We start from the raw sequence: 16,654 nt of genomic DNA, 5'->3' as shown, positions 1-16,654 counted from the left end.
AAGCTACTACTCTTGTCCACACACATGAACACTTTCTAACACACTGGCACACACACACACACACACACATTATCACACTCTGATACACATACTAATACACTGTGGTGCATGCTCACACTAACACAGACACACACCTCGAGTCGCACTTGCGAATATCACCAGTTGAACTGTTTAGCGCACAGATTGGATGACATTTTAACCTTCATTCCCTTCACTAGACATGCACTAGTTTTTAAAAAATCTATTACTGTCACAAGTAGGTTTACATTAACACTGCAATGAAGTTACTGTGAAAATCCCCTAGTCGCCACACTCCGACGCCTGTTCGGGTTACACTGAGGGAGAATTTGGCACCTAACCAGCATGTCCTTTGGGCTGTGGGAGGAAACCGGAGCACCCGGAAGAAACCCACGCAGACACCGGGTGAAGGTGCAGACTCTGCGCAGACAGTGACCCAAGCCGGGAATCGAACCCGGGTCCCTGGCGCTGTGAGGCAGCAGTGCTAACCACTGTGCCACCGCGCCACCTATTAGCACCAGCAATGTGTTCTGTAACACATCGAACGCCAACACAGCTTTGGTTCATCCGCAATCAGATAAAACCAGATCTGTGTTAGTGACAAGAAAATGGCTGAATGAAGTGCTGTCGGAGGGCATTCACCTCAGCGCCCACTTCTCTGGCCCATGTTGATGGGTTGTCAGTGTTAATAGGGGTTTGTGCTCAATTCTACCCTTTCATTAACCACTGTCTCTCCGCACACTACCCACCTTCTATTCTCATGGTAAATGTGACTGTAATGGACCAGAGTACTTTGCTGGCTGTCACGGCTTCTCCGTTACCATGGAAACCCCAGCGTGGGATGTGCAAGTCACCAACAGCATTCATCCTGACAAGAATAAACTGGTTTTTCTGGATTGCTTTCTATCTGGGCATCAGAGACTGGTCTGGCGATAGAACAAGAAGTTGCATTGTTGCGGCGCCTTTTTGTAAGATAGAAAATATTCCAAGGGTGGGGGTTGGAGAAGGAGACAGAATGAATCACGGTGCAGACAGAATTCCTGAGTTAGGGTAGCCTTGTCAAAGAGGTCACATCTTAAAGTGGAGTTTCTAAAGAGGGAGAGAGCAGTGGAGGGGCAGACAGAGATTTGGGGATGGCATATGGAGGGACATGGGTAAGGAAACTGCATGTTCTGCCTCCAATGGTGGGCTAAAAGAACAGGAGGAAAGATGGAGGATAGAGTAGGTGAGGAGGGGTGACAGGGAACGTAAGAATGGAGGTGAGATGGAATGAGATGAGACCATGTAGGGGGAATTGAAGAAGATCTTCAATGCTCTTGGAAGAACGGGCGCCATGAACAAGTGGGACAGGATACAGGCACCAGGTTTTGAGATAGTTGAGGTTGCTAAAGAGCGCAAGTCCAGCCAAGAGCAGCTTGGATATATTGAGCTGAATGGCAACAAAGTGTGGAGAAATGGTTACGGTGTGATGGGGGCTGAGGGAGGAATGGGGATCATACAGACAAATACTCCATGGATTTGAAAGCTTCAACCAGCTTTCAAAGTCTGCAGCCTGAACTTGTGGAATCGTAGAATCCCTACAGTGCAGAAAGAGGCCATTCAGCCCATCGAGTCTGCACCGACAACAATCCCACCCAGGCCTTATCCCGCAGCCTCACGGATTTACCCGACTAATTCCCGTGACAATAAGGGACAATGTAGCGTGGCCAATTCACCTAACCCATACATCTTTGGACACTAAGGAACAATTTAGCATGGCCAATCTACCTAACCCGCTCATCATTGGACACTAAGGGGCAATTTAGCATGGCCAATCCACCTAACCCGCTCATCATTGGACACTAAGGGGCAATTTAGCATGGCCAATCCACCTAACCTACATATCTTTGGACACTAAGGGGCAATTTAGCATGGCCAATACACCTAACCTACCTATCTTGGGACACTAAGGGGCAATTTAGCATGGCCAATCCACCTAACCTGCGCATCCTGGGACACTAAGGGGCAATTTAGCATGGCCAATCCACCTAACCTGCGCATCTTGGGACACTAAGGGGCAATTTAGCATGGCCAATCAACCTAACCCACACATCTTTGGAATGTGGAAGGAAACCGGAGCACCCGCAGGAAACCCACACAGACACAGGGAGAATGTGCAGACTCTACACAGACAGTGACCCGAGGCTGGGAATCGAACCCGGGTCCCCGGCGCTGTGAGGCAGCAGTGCTAACCACTGTGCCGTCGTGCCGTCCTTTCTTGCGAACTTTGTACTCGGGTGCAATCGCACCGAAGATAGTCACATCACCGTCTCTCCAGAACTCAGGGCTTTGAATACTTAGGGGAATGACCATGAGATACATTCTCACGTCATTTTTTTCAGTGCTGAGTGCACACCACAGTATAAACACTCGACGAATCACCGTGGACGGGTGCAGCACTGTGCAGAGAAAGAGAAATTTGCATGCATAGAGCAACATTCACCACCTCAGGGCAACCCAAAGCACTTTACATTCAATGACAGACTTTGGAAATGTAGTCTGTGTTCTAACAATGCAACAGTCAGTTTTAGCACAGCAAGATCCCAGAAACTGCAACAACCAGATCACCTGCTTCTTGGACACTGGGCAAAATAAAAATATTGGCATGAACCCCCCTATTACTCTTCAAATACTGCGACCTTTTACCAAGGGCAGATAAGGCCTCTATTTGACCGTCACACCCTAAAGACAGCACCTCTGACAGTGCAGAGCTCCCTCATTACTGCATTGGAGTGGCAGCAAAGATCCAGTGCCACACTTGTTTTTAAATTCGCTCTTGTCACACAGCGAACGCTGGCATGGATGGCATTTATTGCCCATCTCTACCCAGTGATGCGCTGCCTTCTTGAACCACTGCACATGTGGGGTAGGTACACCCATGGTGCTGTTAGGAAGGAGGTTCCAGGATTTTGACCCATTGGCAGTGAAGGAAAGCTGATATAGTTCCAAAAAAAAATACAAAAGTCTGAGGTCACGTACCAACCGGCTCAAGAACAGCTTCTTCCCTGCTGCCGTCAGACTTTTGAATGTACCTACCTCGCACTAAGTTGATCTTCCTCGACACCCTAGCTATGATTGTAACATTCTGCACCCTCTCCTTTCCTTCTCTATGAATGGTATGCTTTGTCTACATAGCACCCAAGAAACAATAATTTTCACTGCATCCCAATACATGTAACAATAATAAATCAAATCAGGTCAGGATGGTGAGTGGCTTGGAGGGGAACCTGGTGGTGTTCCCATGTGTCTGCTACCCTTGTCCTTCTAGATGGTGGAGGTCGTGGGTTTGGAAGGTGCTGTTGAAGGAGTCTTGGTGAGTTGCTGCAGTGCGTCTTGTAGATAGCATGCGCTACTGCCACTATGCACTGGTGTGGAGGGAATGAATGTTTAAAGTGGTGGAGGGAATGCCTTTGGCCTGGATAGAGTTGGATTTCTTGAGTGTTGTTGGAGCCGCACTCATCCAAGCAAGTGGAGAGTATCCTCTCAGTCCTGTGCCTTGTAGATGGTGGACAGGCTTTGGGTAAGAGAGGAGTTGAGTCACTTGCAATAGAATACCCAATATTTGGGCTGGCTTTTATTTATATCGGCTGGTCCAGTTAAGTTTCTGGTAAATGGTAGTGGCTTTGGAAATGTTAATGCCATTGGATATTATTGGTCAGAGATGGCCGCCCTATTATCAAAAGGATATTATTAAACTAGAAAGAGTGCAGAAAAGATTTACTGGGATGCTACCGGGACTTGATGGATTGAGTTTTATAAGGAGAGAGGCTGGATAGACTGGGACTTTTTTCCCTGGAGGGTAGGAGGCTTAGGGGTGATCTAAGAGAGGTCTATGAAATGATGAGGGATATAGATCAGCTAGATAGTCAACATCTTTTCCTAAAGGTAGGGGAGTCTAAAACTAGAGGGTATAGGTTTAAGGTGAGAGGGGAGAGATACAAAAGGGTTCAGGGGACAATTTTTTCGCTCAGAGGGTGGTGAGTGTCTGGAACAAGCTGCCAGAGGCAGTAGTAGAGGCGGGTACAATTTTGTCTTTTAAAAAGCATTTAGACAGTTACATGGGTACGATGGGTATAGAGGGATATGGGCCAAATGCGGGAAATTGGGACTAGCTTAGTGGTTAAAAATTGGGTGGCATGGACAAATTGGGCCAAAGGGCCTGTTTCCATGCTGTAAACCTCTCTGACTCTATGCCCTGCATTTTTGTGGCATAAATGTTACTTGTCACTTATCAGCGTGCCATTTGAACCATTGAACATCTGGTGTAGAGGCATGGGTGCTGCGTCCTGTAGCAGTACACTCCAGTAAGGAGCTTGGCCTCGGTAGTGCTCAGCAGAGACCTGTGTGAACACTGCCTGAGTTAAAAGTAAAGGGCAAAGTTATTCTCTTTAAACATCCTGAGTGACGTAGCTTCCAATCTTCTCTCTCCTGCCACGGAGGAACAGCTGACATCTTTCATAGAATCCCTACAGAGCAGAAGACGGCCATTCGGCCCATCGAGTCTGCACCGACCACAATCCCACCCAGACCCTATCCCCATAACTCCACATATTTAGCCTGCTAATCCCCTGACACTAAGGGGCGATTTAGCATGGCCAATCCACCTAACCTGCACGTCTTTGGACACTAAGGGTTAATTTAGCATGGCCAATCCACCTAACCTGCACATCTTTGGACTGTGGGAGGAAACCGGAGCATCCAGAGCAGACACGGGGGGAGAATGTGCAGACTCCACACAGACAGTGACCTGAAGCCGGAATCGAACCCGGGTCTCTGGCACCGTGGGACAGCAGTGCTAACCACTGTGCCACCGTGCCGCCTATCTTTCCGATGACCTCTTTCACTGGTGTGCCACACGGGGCACCCCCAGCTGGAAAGATGTTTGCACTGACAGAGCGGCTGGAATTGCATATTAGCCGATCTGGGTAGAAAATCAGGAGTCTCAAAACCAAACCGTCACAGTTCTAGGACAAAAAATTTAAAATTTAGGGCGGCGCAGTGGTTAGCACTGCTGCCTCACAGCGCCAGGGACCCGGGTTCGATTCCCGGCTTGGGTCACTGTCTGTGCGGAGTTTGCACATTCTCCCCGTGTCTGCGTGGGTTTCCTCCGGGTGCTCCGGTTTCCTCCCACAGTCCAACGATGTGCGGATTAGATGGATTGGACATGCTAAATTGCCCCTTAGTGTCAGGGGGACTAGCTAGGGTGAATGCCTGGTGTTATGGGGATAGGGCCTGGGTAGGATTGTGGTCGGTGCAGACCCGATGGGCCGAATGGCCTCCTTCTGCACTGTAGGATTCTATGATTCTGTTCTATGACTCATAAGTTGACCTCTGAAGCTTTGAAAAATCCCTTTAAATACGGAGTATAAAAGTGAAAGGCAGGCGCTGGTGGTTGCCACTTTTCTCATTCACCGCATAGGGTCTACTCTGTGTGGGCGTGTCGTAAACTCCCATGCATCTGCGCAACACAGCCAGTAACGCCTGCTCAATTTGTTAAACCGGTAAGTAAAACGCGCATTCGTAAATTTGAGGCTCATTACTAACGTGAGTATAACATGTCGCGACCGAAAAGGTTGGGGAGGCGGGGGAAGGTGTCGGCTGTGCATACATCATTTTTGTTACCAACTTGCATGCCGAAATCCACAGCCCCCCCCTCGTCATTCTCAGCCTGATCTTCAAAGTCTCCAAGAGGGCTATACCCGCTTTGACAATTCTTGCATGTGTTTTCTCATCGATATGTGCGGTTCAGAGAGTGTGCTGTCGAGATAAGTGAACTTATCCACTGCTGACAGGTTCTGGTCAGGGACCTTGTGCTCGAGATATGCCTTTTCTTTGAGCCAGGCTTGCATATTACTTGTGTTTTTGGCCGGCTGCTTGTGAGAGTCGAGTTATCGCATGTGTTAGTGAATTGCTACACTGCACGCCCAGATTTGAAACAGCGCCTTGTGTAGTCATCAACAAAAAGGACATCACATCAGAGGGATCTGGGCATGCAGGTCCACAGTTCCCTGAAAGTGGCAACGCAAGTTGCTAAGGTGATTCAGAAGGCATATAGCATGTTTGCCTTCATCAGCCGGGTCATTGAGTACAATCATAGAATCCCTACAGTGCAGAAGGAGGCCATTCGGCCCGTCGAGTCTGCACCGACCACAATCCCACCCAGACCCTATCCCCATAACCCCACACATTTACCCTAGCTAATCCCCCTGACATTAGGGTCAATTTAGCATGGCCAATCCACCTAACCTGCACATCTTTTGGAGTGTGGGAGGAAACCGGAGCACCCGGAGGAAACCCACACAGACACGGGGGAGAACGTGCAAACTCCACACAGACAGTGACCCGAACCCAGAATTGAACCCGGGTCCCGTGAGGCAGCGGTGCTAACCACTGTGCCACCGTGCCACAAGTGTTAGGAAGTCATGTTGCAGCTATATAAAATCTTGGTTAGGCCGCATTTGGGGTATTGCGTGCAGTTTTGGTCACCACACTACCAGAAGGACGTGGAAACTTTGGAGAGAGGGCAAAGAAGGTTCACCAGGATGTTGCCTCGTCTCGAGGGTGTCGGCTATGGGGAGAGGTTGGATAAACTGGGATTGTTTTCACTGGAAAGACAGAGGCTGAGGGGAGACCTGATAAGAGAACCACAAAATTATGAGAGACACAGACAGGGTGGATAGTCAGAGGCTTTTTCCCCAGGGTGGAAGTGTCAATTACAAGGGGGCACAGGTTCAAGGTGAGAGGGGGAAAGTTTAAGGGAGATGTGCGGGGGAGGTTTTTCACACAGAGAGTGGTGGGTGCCTGGAACGCGCTGCCAGAGGAGGTGGTGGAAGGAGGCACATTAGCAACATTTAAAAGGCATTTGGATGGGTACATGAATAGGGAGGGAATAGAGGGATACGGACTGAGTAAGGGGAGAAGGATTTTTAAAAAATGTAGTTAGGGCATCATGACCTGCACGGGCTTGTGACGTGTTCTGTTGTCTGCGGTGCTCAGATGGGATGCCTATGTGAGCATCTCAAGATGACTTAAAGGGCAAGGCGTTTCTCCAGGATGTTCTGGGCGAGATGGGTTGTGTTTCAGGGAGTGTGCCGAAACCGTGCTTCACTGTTTAACAAGTGAAGTGCGGCGATTTAACAAGAGTTTGGCGTGAGTTAACCTGTGAGAGAGTCGTTGTATAATCTGGTAGCGTGAGTCAGCATTAAGAACAGTTCTTACCCGGTCAGGTGACACTCTCCCCCCCCACCACACGTCAGCTGCACTGTCTGCTATTAACCCATCCACGGACAATTCTTGCAAAAACATCCAATGGTCAAAAACAAAGCCCTTTTTTTGTGCTCTTCCCAGAGTAAAATATTATTTTACTTTACACTGAACTGTCAGTGGAAGAAGATTGATTGCAATTAGATTGTTCGGCCACAAAAATGGTCTCCCTGTACATTTAAATGCCCCGTGTTTCCGCTTCCAGTACAGGCCACGCCATTATTAGTAGATCAGTGGCACCAGGGCTCAGAGGAATGTAGGATAGGCAGATCAACATGGTCAGTCAGTACGTATGCTGCTGGTTTGATGCTAGATGTTCCACCTTAATGCTTCAGCTAACGTTCTCTCTTGACATGTGTTCAGCAGGAAAGCCCACTCCTCACCAGTGCATTTTAACAGTGTGATAACCCCCTCTTCCCCCATGTCTTGCATGGGGAGAATCACTGTTTGAGCTCCGTGTAAGGACTCGTTGAGTACGAGCTCCTTGAGGACTAGTAATTAACTCAACAGTTCGTGCACCGAGCCCTGTATAAAGCAGGCCCCTGAGCGGGTCCATGGTTCCTTTTTAAGTTTAAGTTTATTTATTAGCATCACAAGTAGGCTTACATTAACACCGCAATGAAGTTACTGTGAAAATCCCCCACTCCGGCGCCTGTTCGGGTTACACCGAGGGAGAATTTAGCACCCTAACCAGCACGTCTTTTGGACTGTGGGAGGAATTCCTGGCTTGGGTCACTGCCTGTGTGGAGTTTGCACATTCTCCTCGTGTCTGCGTGGGTTTCCTCCGGGTGTTCCGGTTTCCTCCCACAGTCCAAAGATGTGCGGGTTAGGTTGATTGGCCATGCTAAAAATTGCCCTTAGTGTCCTGGGATGCGTAGGTTAGAGGGATTAGTGGGTAAATATGTAAGGAGATGGGGATAGGGCCTGAGTGAGATTGTGGTCGGTGCAGACTCGATGGGCTGAATGGCCTCTTTCTGTGCTGTAGGGTTTCTAAGATTCTAAGAAACCGGAGCATCCGGAGGAAACCCATGCAGACACGGGGGGAGAACGCGCAGACTTCATACAGACAGTGACCCAAGCCGGGAATCGAACCGGGTCCTTGGCACTGTGAGGCAGCAGTGCTAACCCACTGTGCCACCGTGCTGTGTTCACCACAGGCTTGCGGTTTTTGTATTACTCTACTTTCCTTTACAGCCGAGTCCTGGAGTTATTACAAACGGGATCATCAACTACTCTCTGGCAGTGTCCCTTGTAGCGTTATTGTCACCAGTATAAAAAAAAAACGTTTTTCTTCAACCCAGAACTGGGCCTGCGCCGTACCATGCAGACTGCTTGCAAGGCTCAGCACACTCGCAACTTAGTGGGGCGGCACGGTGGCGCAGTGGGTTAGCACTGCTGCCTCACGGCGCCAGGGACCCGGGTTCGATTCCCAGCTTGGGTCACTGTCTGTGTGGAGTCTGCACGTTCTCCCCGTGTCTGCGTGGGTTTCCTCCGGGTGCTCCGGTTTCCTCCCACAGTCCGAAAGACGTGCTGGTTAGGTGCTAAATTCCCTCCCACGGTCCAAAGATGTGCGGGTTAGGTGCTAAATTCTCCCTCAGTGTAACCCCGAACAGGCGCCGGAGTGTGGCAACTAGGGGATTTTCACAGTAACTTCATTGCAGTGTAAACGTAAGCCTACTTGTGACTAATAAATAAACTTTACTTTAACTTTACACATGCTCTCAAGTTAGTTGTTGATTGATTCTTGCTGGTATTTGCTGCGTTAGTGGAAAGGTTTAATGGTTTGTACTTCCATTCAGAATTGGTGAAATCTACAGGGTGCGGTGAATCCTCTTGTGAAAGCCTTGCTTTTGACTTCAAGACCACTGGCTCCTGTGCTTAATGCTGTTATAGTCACTGTTCAACAGTCCCCAACGTCTTGGTAAATCAGCAGTGTAGGATTTAACCTTTGTAAAAAGTGACTTGGTTGCAACATTATCACCGTGTCATGGACAGACCCTGTGGTTTGACATTGTGTGATCGATATGTCCTTTCCGTCATAATAAATACTGGTTCGGCAGAACGCACTCTTCCCACATCGACGGAAGCTCGCACTGCAACATTCCCAAGGGTGAATGTCAAAGACTTGCATCTATTTAGCGCCCGCAGGACATCTCGAAAGTCTACCAAAAATAAATTTTTGAAAATTCAGTAGAGCTCTACTGCAATGTGGGGAAGAGATCTCCATAGACTAACGACCCCGTGAGAGAAAAAAATTCTCATTGCTGTCTTTACAGGAAGACCACTTATTCTGAAATGGTGTCTCCTAGGTCCAGTTAGCCCCCAAAAGAGGAGGTATCCTCGCCATGGGGCTATCGGGATAGGGTCTGGGTGAGATTGTGGTCGGTGCAGACTCGATGGGCCGAATGGCCTCCTTCTGCACTGTAGGGTTTCTATGATTTCTATGATGATTTCTATGATATCCACGCTCCTAAGTCCTCTATCGAGGATGAATCATAGAATCCTACAGTGCAGAAGGAGGCTTTTCGGCCCATCAAGTCTGCACCGACCACAATCTCACCCAGGCCCTATCCCGATAGCCCCATGCATTTACCCTAGCTAGTCCCCTTGCATGTCATGTCATGCCAGAGCCACAGCAATGGGGTTGACTCTCAACTGCCCTCGGGCAACTAGGGATGGGCAATAAATGCTGGCCCAGCCAGCGACGCCCATGTCCCATGAATGAAAAATACCATCATCAAGGTTGACACTTCAGTGCAGTTCTGAAGGAGTGCCAGATGTACCGTCCTTCAGGGAAGATCCCATCATGCCAAGTGTGGTAATTTTTTTAGAATTCATTCCTGGGACATGGGCGTCGCTGGCTGGCCAGCATTTATTGCCCATCCCTAGTTGCCCTTGGGAGGGCAGTTGAGAGTCAACCACATTGCTGCGGCTCTGGAGTCACATGTAGGCCAGTAAGGATGGTAGATTTCCTTCCCTAAAGGTCCTTAGTGAACCAGATGGGTTTTTCCGACAATGGGTCATCAGTAGATTCTTAATTCCAGATATTTTTTATTGAATTCAAATCTCACCATCTGCCGTGGTGGGATTCGAACCCGGGTCCCCAGAACATGAGCTGAGTTTCTGGATGAATAGTTTGGCGATAACACCACTAGGCCATTGCCTCCTGTTAACCGATCCCATGGCCCTATTTGAAGACCAGCGGGGACTTCTCCTGGCCTCATTTCCTCTCGAGACATAGCCAACAAAATCAGCTCACCGATCCTTCTGCAGCGGCAACTGCACCTCACTCGGTGCGTGTATCGCCGTACAGAGGGTGTGAAAGAGCGAGTTATATTTTTACCCCCACTTTTCACCTTGATGAACATCGCAACTTGTAGAACAGGAACACTAAATGATCACGAGTCTCAAGAGTGTGAGATTAATGATCACATCATCTCCACTTGCAACGTGCGTGATCTCAGAAGGGGTTCAGCTATTACACAGTACAATTGCCCCCGCCAGTGTGGGGCTACATTTCACCACTGAACAGTCTGTGTGTTAGGGTGACGAGCTCCCTGAACACATTCTCAGTCTGGCAGGTCATCACCTTGTCCCCATTCCCATCCTTTAAGTGGGTGGCACGGTAGCACAGTGGGTTAGCACTGCTGCCTCACAGCGCCAGGACCTTTAAAATCCAGATGTGAGAGTCTCGATTAATATCTCATCCAAAAGATAGCGCTTCCAACGCGGCACTCCCTCAGTGTGTATCTCTGACAGTGCAGCATCCCTCAGTACTGACCCTCTGACAGTGCGGCACTCCCTCAGTACTGACCCCCTGACAATGCAACACTCCCTCAGTACTGACCCTCTGGCAGTGCAGCACTCCCTCAGCACTGACCCTCTGACAGTGCAGCACTCCCTCAGTACTGACCCTCTGACAGTGCAGCACTCCCTCAGTACTGACTCTCTGGCAGTGCAGCACTCTCTCAGTACTGACCCTCTGGCAGTGCAGCACTCTCTCAGTACTGACCCTCTGGCAGTGCAGCACTCCCTCAGTACTGACCCTCTCACAGTGCAGCACTCCCTCAGTACTGACCCTCTGACAGTGCAGCACTCCCTCAGTACTGACCCTCTGACAGTGCAGCACTCCCTCAGTACTGACCCTGTGACAGTGCGGCACTCCCTCAGTACTGACCCTCTGACAGTGCAGCACTCCCTCAGTACTGACCCCCTGACAATGCAGCACTCCCTCAGTACTGACCCTCTCACAGTGCAGCACTCCCTCAGTACTGACCCTCTGACAGTGCAGCACTCCCTCAGTACTGACCCTCTGACAGTGTAGCACTCCCTCAGTACTGACCCTCTGACAGTGCGGCACTCCCTCAGTACTGACCCTCTGACAGTGCAGCTCTCCCTCAGCACTGACCCTCTGACAGTGCAACACTCCCTCAGTACTGAGCCTCTGACAGTGCAGCGCTCCCTCAATACTGACCCTCTGACAGTGCAGCACTCCCTCAGTGCTGACCCTCTGACAGTGCGGCACACTCTCAGTACTGACCCTCTGACAGTGCAGCGCTCCCTCAGTACTGACCCCCTGACAATGCAACACTCCGTCAGTACTGACCCTCTGACAGTGCAGCACTCCCTCAGTACTGACCCTCTGACAGTGCAGCACTCCCTCAGTACTGACTCTCTGACAGTGCAGCACTCCCTCAGTACTGACCCTCTGACAGTGCAGCACTCCCTCAGTGCTGACCCTGTGACAGTGCGGCACTCCCTCAGTACTGACCCTCTGACAGTGCAGCACTCCCTCAGTACTGACCCTCTGACAGTGCGGCACTCCCTCAGTACTGACCCTCTGACAGTGCAGCACTCCCTCAGTACTGTCCCTCTGACAGTGCGGCACTCCCTCAGTACTGACCCTCTGACAGTGCAGCACTCCCTCAGTACTGACCCTCTGACAGTTCAGCACTCCCTCAGTACTGACCCTCTGACAGTGCAGCACTCCCTCAGTACTGACCCTCTGACAGTGCAGCACTCCCTCAGTACTGACCCTCTGACAGTGCAGCACTCCCTCAGTACTGATGGGAGACATCCCAAAATCTTCCTCTTGGTGTGAGAAAAAGATTGTTTGAACTGATTCCAAAAATTAATGAATTACTAAATAGTGCGACTTTGCCCCTGACTCCTCTTTCCGCACTTTCAGAACCCTATTCGAAGAGTTTCACCTCCTCTGCTTCTTACCCTGACCTCTCCAAACGCCAGCCCAATTTCCGTCATTTATTTTATTTATTTATAGGATGTGGGAGTCGCTGGCTGGGCCAGAATTTATTGCCCATCCCTGAGGGCTTTTAACAGTCATAGAAATCATAGAATCATAGAAACCCTACAGTACAGAAAGAGGCCATTTGGCCCATCGAGTCTGCACCGACCACAATCCCACCCAGGCCCTATCCCCATATCCCACCCACTAATCCCTCTGACCTACACATCTCAGGACACTAATGGACAATTTTAGCATGGCCAATCAACCTAACCTGCACATCTTTGGACTGTGGGAGGAAACCGGAGCACCCGGAGGAAACCCACGCAGACACGAGAAGAATGTGCAAACTCCACACAGACAGTGACCCAAGCCGGGAATCGAACCCAGGTCCCTGGAGCTGTGAAGCAGCAGTGCTAACCACTGTACTACCGTGCTGCCCCACTGCGCACCAATCTCACAACCCTCCCTCAAGTTAGTTACAGCCACACTCGGAGGGCCGATGGACTGGAGTTGGAGGGAGTCTCCTGCCCTCCCCACTTAGTCACGGAATGACGGGAGTGAAAGGTGAACAGCTAAAGGAGGATGAGTACTTCATCGATGATTCAATTGATATGACTTATTACTCCAAAGACAGTTCTTTTGGCTAAAAAGGAAGATTAGTTAGATTTGAATGGAAAGATTTCAGAAAAGCTGTCAGGTGAATTCAAAGAATAAGACCATAAGACATAGGAGCAGAATTAGGCCACTCAGCCCATCGAGTCTGCTCCGCCATTCAATCATGGCTGATATTGTTCTCATCCCCATTCTCCTGCCTTTTCCCCATAACCCCTGCTCCCCTTATTAATCAAAAACCTATCTATCTCTGTCTTAAAGACACTCAATGACCCGGCCTCCACAGCCTTCTGCGGCAAAGAGTTCCACAGATTCACCACTCTCTGGCTGAAGAAATTCCTCCTCATCTCTGTTTTAAAGGATCGTCCCTTTAGCCTGAGGTTGTGCCCTCTGGTTCCAGTTTTTCCTACTAGTGGAAACATCCTCTCCACGTCCACTCTATCCAGGCCTCGCAGTATCCTGTAAGTTTCAATAAGATTCTCCCCCCTCATCCTTCTAAACTCCAACGAGTACAGACCCAGAGTCCTCAACCGTTCCTCATACAACAAGCTCTTCATTCCAGGGATCATTCTTGTGAACCTCCTCTGGACCCTTTCCAAGGCAGCCACATCCTTCCTTAGATACTCTAAATCTGGATACTTTTCTAAATGGGGAAATGCTTAGGAAATCAGAAACACAAAGGGACTTGGGGGTCCTTGTTCAAGATTGCGAGCAGTTTTGGGCCCCGTATCTGAGGAAGGACGTGCTGGCCTTGGAAAGTGTCCAGAGGAGATTGAATGGTGGAGCAGACTCAATGGGCCGAGTGGCCTAATTCTGCTCCTATGTCTTATGGCCTTATGATACGGGGCCCAAAACTGCTCACAATACTCCAAATGGGGTCTGACCAGAGCCTTATACAGCCTCAAAAGTACATCCCTGCTCTTGTATTCTAGCCCTTTCGACATGAATGCTAACATTGCATTTGCCTTCCTAACTGCCAACTGAACCTGCACGTTAATCTTAAGAGAATCTTGAACAAGGACTCCCAAGTCCCTTTGTGGATCATCAGACATACATCATACGTCAGAACCGACCCCAGATGTTGGAGATGATAACAGTTTGCACCCTCCAGAGCTTTTACACAGAGCTTTTTCAACTCCAACTGCACCTTTTCCCAAAGGTAGGGGAGTCTAAAACTAGAGGGCACAGGTTTAAGGTGAGAGGGGAGAGATACAAAAGGGTCCAGAAGGGGAATTTTTTCACACAGAGGGTGGTGAGTGTCTGGAACGAGCTGCCAGAGGTGGTCATAGAGGCGGGTACAATGTTGTCTTTTAAAAAGCAGTTAGACAGTTACATGGGTACGATGGGTATAGAGGGATATGGACCAAATGTGGGCAATTGGGACTAGCTTTGGGGTTTAAAAAACAGGGGCGGCATGGACAAGTTGGGCCGAAGGGCCTGTTTCCATGCTGTAAACCTCTATGACTCTATGCACAAACTCAGATATAATGTTGCTACGGAATGACTGAACGAGATTGATAAGAAGGTGTTTCCTTCGATAATAGATGCTGAAATTAAAACAGACAGGTTCAGAGGAAATAGAGTGTTTAAATCTCGAATAACGTTGCGCCCATCAGATTAGAAATCTGCCTCTTCAGCTCCGGAGAAAACAGTCCCTCATTAGACTTTCAGATTCTGTGACTACGAACAAGTCACGAGGCCAGACTTTTCAGCAAATTTGTATTTATTTTCCTCAGCCTGTTTTTACACAGTGACAGACTTATGAAGCTTTTTTTTCCAGAGTGAGAAGGTCTGATTCTGTTCGAGTGCCGCCCCACACAGTGCATTAGCACTGCTGCCCCACAGCGCCAAGGGACCCAGTTTCGATTCCCGGCCTCGGGCCACTGTCTGTGTCGGAGTCTGCACGTTCTCCCTGTGTCTGCGTGGGTTTCCTCCGGGTGCTCCAGTTTCCTCCCACAGTCCAAAGATGTGCGGGTTAGGTAGATTGGCCATGCTAAATTGCCCCTTAGTGTCCCAAAGATGTGTCGGTTAGGTGGATTGGCCATGCTAAATTGCCCCTTAGTGTCCAAAGATGTGTAGGTTAGGTGGATTGGCCGTGCTAAATTGCCCCTTAGTGTCCAAAGATGTGTAGGTTAGGTGGATTGGCCGTGCTAAATTGCCCCTTAGTGTCCAAAGATGTGTAGGTTAGGTGGATTGGCCGTGCTAAATTGCCCCTTAGTGTCCAAAGATGTGTAGGTTAGGTAGATTGGCCAAGCTAAATTGCCCATTAGTGTCCAAAGATGTGTAGGTTAGGTGGATTGGCCATGCTAAATTGCCCCTTAGTGTCCAAAGATGTGTAGGTTAGGTGGATTGGCCATGCTAAATTGCCCCTTAGTGTCCAAAGATGTGTAGGTTAGGTGGATTGGCCATGCTAAATTGCCCCTTAGTGTCCAAAGATGGGTAGGTTAGGTGGATTGGCCATGCTAAATTGCCTCTTAGTGTCCAAAGATGTGTAGGTTAGGTGGATTGGCCATGCTAAATTGCCCCTTAGTGTCCAAAGATGTGTAGGTTAGGTGGATTGGCCATGCTAAATTGCCCCTTAGTGTCCAAAGATGTGTAGGTCAGGTGGACTGGCCATGCAAAATTGCCTCTTAGTGTCCAAAGATGTGTAGGTTAGGTGGATTGGCCATGCTAAATTGCCCCTTAGTGTCCAAAGATGTGTAGGTTAGGTGGATTGGCCATGCTAAATTGCCCCTTAGTGTCCCAAAGATGTGTAGGTTAGGTGGATTGGCCATGCTAAATTGCCTCTTAGTGTCCCAAAGATGTGTAGGTTAGGTGGATTGGCCATACTAAATTGCTCTTTAGTGTCCAAAGATGTGCAGGTTAGGTGGATTGGCCATACTAAATTGCTCTTTAGTGTCCAAAGATGTGTGGGTTAGGTGGATTGGCCATGCTAAATTGCCCCTTAGTGTCAGGGGGACTAGCTAGGGTAAATACATGGGGTTATGGGGAAAGGGGCTCGGTGGGATTGTGGTCGGGGCAGACTCGATGGGCTGAATGGCCTCCTTCTGCACTTGTCGGGATTCTATGCTTTAGTGAAAGAATAAACAGTATTCCTCTGTTTAAAGAAGTATTATTACAATATAGAGATTAATTTGACTGCGTATGTTTTGCAGGTTTTTGACATTATGTACAGCCTTGATGTGTCACTTTAGGTTCGTGACTGTTAGGTGGCACTGCTTGGGTTTCTTAGCATCCTGGACCATTTATAATTTACTCCACAATCTCAATGTTTTGAGGAATCTGGGCCTCTTGCCCGTTCTCTCAAAAGGATTAAAAATATAACTGGCTGAGAAGCCGAACTCTTGGCTGGCACTTCTAGCCAGGCTGGGAGATGCTCTCGACTTTGCCCAGTCTCTGATCTCTGGTACAATACAACCACAGCCTTTCAAGCAGACTCCACCCTGTGCACTGCTCTCAACCCAATTCTCAACC

At 49.1% G+C, this 16,654-nt stretch overlaps 1 protein-coding gene across 2 annotated transcripts in view; it reads left to right on the top strand.

Moving 5' to 3' along the window:
* The first annotated feature begins 5,493 nt into the window (after nt 1–5,493).
* LOC144510060 (phytanoyl-CoA hydroxylase-interacting protein-like) overlaps nt 5,494–16,654 on the top strand; it is an 84,550-nt gene continuing 73,389 nt past the window's right edge. Inside the window, exon 1 of one of the 2 annotated variants that reach the window (XM_078239287.1) lies at nt 5,494–5,558. The gene's annotated coding sequence lies outside the window, so the exon portion shown is untranslated. The remainder of the gene's footprint in view (nt 5,559–16,654) is intronic. The other variant, XM_078239289.1, reaches the window with a different exon arrangement.

This window comes from Mustelus asterias, chromosome 22, assembly GCF_964213995.1.
Source record: "Mustelus asterias chromosome 22, sMusAst1.hap1.1, whole genome shotgun sequence".
In the NCBI taxonomy this organism is placed as follows: domain Eukaryota; kingdom Metazoa; phylum Chordata; class Chondrichthyes; order Carcharhiniformes; family Triakidae; genus Mustelus; species Mustelus asterias.
The sequence above is the reverse complement of the archived record's forward strand: the minus strand, read 5'-3'. Positions and strand labels throughout refer to the sequence as shown.